We start from the raw sequence: 6673 nt of genomic DNA, 5'->3' as shown, positions 1-6673 counted from the left end.
CTCTGAGGGTGTGACTGTGGAACACATTAGTGTAATTATTGTTCAGTATATTTCTGAAACTAATGAACATAATGGGACTGACATCAATGGGTTCATTTGATAATCAGGTCAACAGAGTTCAGCTGGTTTGAAAAGTTTGACAGCAAACCACCATGTTGGTTTAAGCTTTGTCTGCTTTTTTATTTATTAATTTAACCAGGATATCCCTTAATTAAAGCATTATTATTATTATTATTATTATTATTATTATTATTATTATTATTATTATTATTATTGACTATTTTCTACAGTTGTGTAGATTTTTTTCAAAGTAAATATTCAGGCTTGAAGATCACTTTTTTTCAACTCTAGATCATCTGCGCCACCTACTGGCTGAATTCTTTTCATGAAATGACGCTCACATCCCAGCATGTCATAGAAGCAGCTGGCACTGCTCCTACTTCTTATTTTGGAGTAGAACTGTAAAATAATTTATCACCTTTTATTTGTCTGTTTTAGTTGTCTTCACTTTGAAGGAAACCCTTTGTGTGGTAATGGTCAGACTAAGCTGCAAAGAAGCTTTTAGTCAGAGAATTCACTAGTTCTCATTTCAGTACCGTACGCACAACAGTTTGTTGATTAGTTTAACAACTTCATTCATCAAAACACAGTATTATTTTTCACTTCTGAAAGATAGACATAACGACACATCATACATATGGAATATAGATTTTTTTTTTTAACTGCATAATCTTCACTAATGTAAATTTGGTGGTATTTTTTTCCACCTTTCCTTTTAAAACTTGCATTAATCCTAAAATGCATCATCCACTGTTTTTCAAATGGCAATTTTGGCTGGGTACTCATTCTACCCATTGAGCTATTTCAAAGAAGGATGAGACACGGCACAACAAAGTATCAAAAGCCCTCCTGTACCATATTCCAACATCCCTTAGTAGGTGAGCTTCTTCTTTGTTGTTCTACCTTACCTTTACCATAAAAACAAGAAAAATAGAAATAAAAACAACACAGGAGAAGACTTTTAGGACAAGAAAAGAGCAGATTTGTTGATTTGATTAACTGTGTGGGATCAGTATCTACATATGAAACATTCATGAGCATGTTCAACCTCCTGCCACAAGATGGCAACCTGACCTTTATCTCTTAAACTTTTGGACTGCAATAGTCTAACATCACATTCAGATCAGAGTCAGATATTTAACAATGATATATTCCATTTGTCTTTGAACACCTGTGTTCATTGTTTTGTCTTTGCATGTCTTCTTTCTGTGAGCTCAGAAAAACAGTGGATGCTTTCTACTTTGGCTCTTTGTAAATAAAAATAATGTTGCTAAAAATGAAACCCTTTCTGTTTTGAGGTTGTTGGAATGAATAAAGCTTTAGAAGGATGATTTCGATTCCTCATCACTTTTGCGCCCTTAGTTAAAATTGTAACAGCACTGAAATTGTGACAAAAGACAAGCACATTTTTAATGTTTTTATTTGTACCATAGCAAAGTATCATCAACCCTTCAAAATTCTGTTAAATGCTGGTTATAGTGTGACTTTTCAAAGTATATGGCAGTAGGTTTATGATAAAACAATGCTACTAAGCCCTTTTTAAGTCCTGCAAAGTAAATGGTGCCATCTTGTGACTGTGGGGTCAGGACCTCAGGGTAAAAATCATCAAGGCTTGTCTTTTGTTACTGTAAGAGACCCAGTTACTTTCAATTTTATGTGACTGTGTGTGATGGCATATATATAGTCTGTTTTAAATGTTCATTGTACGTAATATTTGTGGTTGTTGCTAACAGTAACTATAAAAACCAAATCCACTTTTTAGGCTGATAAAAATCATCTTGGGTCGCTCAGTGCAGGGTTGGTTTGTCTTTTAACCGGGGGATTATCCTCAGTGCTTGTGTCAATGGGTAAATGTTTCTAGCAGTGAGAAAGCTCTTTGAGTGGTCAGAAAGATAAGAAAATGGTTTTAAAAGTCCAGGCCAGTCTTTGACCTCTAACCCTTTAATTCAAGGAGTTATCAACTACATTTGTCTAAGGGCCATTTTTTAACAGACTCTGCAGCGACAGGAGAAAGGCTTTACTTTACTTTACTTTACTTTACTTTCCACTTTACTAGGCACACCTGTACAACTGCTCAATAACGCAAATTTCGAATCGACCAATCACATGGCAGAAACTCAATGCATCCAGGCATGTAGACATGGACAAGACGATCCCCTGCAGTTCAAACCAATTATCAGAACGGGGAAGACAGGTGGTTTAAGTGACTTTGAACATGGCGTGGTTGTTGGTGCCAGACGGGCTGGTCTGAGTATTTCAGAAACTGCTGATCTACTGGGATTTTAACCCACAACCATCTCTAGGGTTTACAGAGAATGGTCCAAAAAGAGAAAATATCCAGTGAGCAGCAGTTCTGTGGGCTAAAATGCCTTGTTGATGCCAGAGGTCAGAGGAGAATGGACAGACTGGTTGGAGCTAATAGAAAGACAACAGTAACTCAAATAACCACTGGTTACAACTGAGGTCTGCAGAAGAGCATCTCTGACCACACAACACGTCCAACCTTGAGGCAGATGGGCTACAGCAGCAGAGGACCACACCGGGTGGCCCTCCAGTCAGCTAAGAACAGGAAACTGAGGCTACAATTCACACAGCAACACCAAAACTGGACAATAGAAGATTGGAAAAACGTTGCCTGGTCTGATAAGTCTGGATTTCTGCTCCACATTCAGATGGTAGGGTCAGAATTTGGCATCAACAACATGAAAGCATGGATCCATTCTGCCTTGTATCAACGGTTCAGGCTGCTGCTGGTGTAATGGTGTGGGGGAGATTTTCTTGGCTCACTTTGGGCCCCTTAGTACCAACTGAGCATGGTTTAAAGTTCACAGCCTACCTGAGTATTGTTGCTGACCATGTCCATCCCTTTATGAGCACAGTGTACCCATCTTCTGATGGCTACTTCCAGCAGGATAACGCTCCATGTCATAAAGCTGGAATCATCTCAGACTGGTTTCTTCAACATGACAATGAGTTCCCTGAACTCAAATGTCCTCCACAGTCCCCAGATCTCAATCCAATAGAGCACCTTTGGGATGTGGTGGAACGGGAGATTCTCATCATGGATGTTCAGCCGACAAATCTGCAGCAACTGTGTGATACTATCATGTCAATATGGACCAAACTCTCTGAGGAATGTTTCCAGTATCTTGTTGAATCTATGCCATTAATGATTAAGGCAGTTCTGAAGGCAACGCGGGGGTCCAACCCGGTACTAGCAAGGTCTACCTAATAAAGTGGCTGGTGAGTGCATTTAAAGCTTGGAAAATGACACCCTCAAAGAGACTTAAGCAGAAATTAGACGCAGGAAAGTGAAGCTTTAATGAAGAATGGACTGATAAGTTTGTATAGTGCTAACTTTCAGACATGCTGTACCTGTGTGCCTTATTTTGATGAAACTGTCGGTCACTTAAGAGAACCATCTGAGGCATCACCACAACACAAAGCAAGCAAGCTTCGATAAGTCATATCCTGAACAGTCAGAGGACCGTCAGAGAAACATTTCTACTTCGAAATCTCAAAACTGCTATCCAAGCAGAGTTATTAAACAAACGAGAGGGCAAGACATGCATCTCTAAATGCAACAAGTTAGTCATTGTTTTTTGATTGAAAGCAGGCTCAAGCTACTTTTCAGAAGGTGTTTTTCACTTTGATTTAAAAGGAAATAAAGTAGCATTGTTTTTTTCCCCTCCACTAGGGTACTTTTCAGTAATTTTCTGGGGGCTGGATGGAGAGCCCTGGTGGGCTGCCAGTTCATTGCTTTCAATCTTACACTGTGTCACAGTTTAGTCAGTTCCGAGATAGTCACTGCAGAGATGAGGTCTCAAGTTTGAGACTTGGAATTGCACAAACCTGACATGAGACTAATAATGGGGACAACTCAACTTGTTCTTGGCCTTCAGAACTTGCACCTAATCTTTTTATTTTGTCTTTATGGCCCATTAACAATATGAGATCAATGTCATGCACACTTCACCAAGCTGCAAGTATCTTTTCTTTTCACTTCAATGGAATACGTTCTTTGATGGTGCCTTAAATTATGACTCTGGAGAAACCTAATTTTCTTGAATCCTTTAAGATTTAACCAAAAAAGATTTGTCAGTATGTTGCAGCTCTGATGTGTTACTTTTTACAATTAAAAACTATACTTGAACATCTGGATGATGTTTAAATGTGAGAACCATACCAGTTTGTAAACAGTGGTTGCTTTCTCTGGGTGGGGAGAGCGAGGGTAAAATGGATTGTGAGGAGGCAGGCGGTTTGGAGCTTCGTCAGCAATAATGCAGGTATTATACCGGGCAGTTGTGAAGATGAGGGAGCTGGAAGGCAAAGCTTTCAACTGACCAGTCGATCTATGTTCCAACCCTCACCTATGGTCCAGAGCCTTGGGGTATAACTGAAGAATGAGATCAGGGATACCATGACCTAAAATGAGTTCCTTCTGCAGGGGTGCCGGATTCAGCCTTAGGACACACTGGCCAATCGTGCCGTGCATAAGCACGCTTCAGCCGTAAAGCACGTTTGGAAAGGCCAGTGTGACCGCAACTGTGCCATGCTCAAGCACGATTCCCTTCCGTGCTTCAGCACGTTTCGAAGAGGTGGACTTCGGCACGGTCTACTTCATGCACAGGCACAAGCAGCGCGTGCGATCCATTGCGTATAATCACCTCGAGCGCATCTCTCGACAATCATTTTAAACAAAGCAGGGGTGTTAGAGGCCTGTGTCGGGCGAAAACGACTTCATATAAGGCCAAAAGTCTCTAAAGTTGTAGCAGCGCTCTCTGTGTCTCTTTGTGCTGACTCTGATGAGATCGCACTTCATGTAAACAGATGCTTCACGATGACAAAGGCAGGCTGTGCGCGTGTCTGATACCCGCTAAAGTCTGGTTCATATAGGGGTAGTGTGACCGCTGGCCGTACTCTCCAGCTGGGGAACAGCGCTGCAGGGGGGCAATCGTGCTTAGGCACGGCACGGTTTGGATGGCCGGTGTGACCGTGCTCTTAAAGATTGGGTTAGGAGTTAAGACATCAGGAGGGTCAGGGCTCCTAACAGTCAGTTTAGGTAGCCTGGACATTGGTAAGGATACCTCCTGTGTGTTCTGGGCATTTCAGTTCCATGGCAAGTCCAAGTGAGAGAGGGCAGATCCCGAGGGGTAGACCCAGAACTCGTTGGAGGTCTGCAAAGAGTTGGAAAGCATTGCTCAGGAGAAGGATGTCTGAGTTGATTTACTTTGAGATAAAAATGATTTGTAGAGATAGGGTAAAGGTTCCTGTGTGTGTGTGTGTGTGTGTGTGTGTGTGTGTGTGTGTGTGTGTGTGTGTGTGTGTGTGTGTGTGAGTATTCATGTACACTGCCACGGTAGAAAAATCGGTGTTCAAGTTTGACCATCCTAGTCAGAAGAGTCGACTGCTCCTCACAGAAGAGAATGGATCATATAATCAAAAACACATGTATCAAAAAACTGGCCTAAAACTTCACAAGTTTTAACATAACATAAAATAAAATGGATAATATATCTTAAACTCTCAAAAACCCCTGTTTTTACTGTCTCTATTTTGGAAACCATAAGAAACTGTAGTGGGACTCAATAACTTGAGCTTTAACTTGGGCTTGCAAAAAGTGACACTCACCCATCTCTGCCTCATTGTGGATTTCCTTCATTCCACACAGCAGGGACCTACTCGGTGAGTTTGAGTCCATGTTGACTAAAACAGTGTGAATCACTCGTGACAGGGGAATCAGTACTAATGTGATTCTCCTTCATTTCCTTTATAAACACAAATTAGATCAGCGTGTCGGACATATAAAAGCTAATGCTCTCAGAGCGATCCCGACCCCGGCTCCAGCTGACTAAAATATTACTCACACTACTTCCACCTCTCATTACGAGCCTGTCATGTGCTGGTGAATGGTCTGACTGCAGGATGTGACCTCATGTGTGGGTGTGTGAGAGACTCTGAATGCTCTGAATGACTCTTTTTCATTGTTCTTTGATTTACACCAGTGAAGGCTTTGACACAAATACTTAGGTATGTGTTACAAAATGAGATAGTGTGCAGCACTGGAGGCCTTGAGAGGGTTTTAGACCTTATCCAATTGAGAGGGACAGTGCTATTTAATTACCCAAATTAATGCAATAAACTAGTGTTTTGATCCAAAAACATTTCTGCTGAATACAGAACTAAATCTTGAAATATTCAATTTTTTAACATAAATATGAGTAGCTGTATAAAGTCTAGAAAAACAACATAAAATGTTTTAAAGCTCTTGGGTATTGAGCAGGAAGGCCTGAAGGTAGTCAAATACATTTAAGGGGATACAACTGGCCCAAAAAAAGCATCCAAAGCATGTCGAGGGCAATTTCATTAAAACTACAGTTCCAACTGTGGCCATTTGAGGCTGGCTCCAGAAGTGAGTCAGTCCTCATATGGCTCCTTCATAAAAAGTCTTAATTTTAGGGAATACAAAAAAAATGTCATATTTAAACTCAGTGACAGCTGTTTAATGGCTCCTCCACCTATAACCTCCATCTTATACTCAGCTTTATCATTTTTTCTCAGTTGTTGGCTAACAATTTACTTTTGTCCTCTTTGTTCAGGATAATCACGGTTC

Source organism: Halichoeres trimaculatus, unplaced genomic scaffold (genome assembly GCF_033239565.1).
Source record: "Halichoeres trimaculatus isolate MK-OKI-2021-1 unplaced genomic scaffold, fHalTri1.1 fHalTri1_scaffold_8, whole genome shotgun sequence".
Classification (NCBI taxonomy): Eukaryota; Metazoa; Chordata; class Actinopteri; order Labriformes; family Labridae; genus Halichoeres; species Halichoeres trimaculatus.
The sequence above is the reverse complement of the archived record's forward strand: the minus strand, read 5'-3'. Positions refer to the sequence as shown.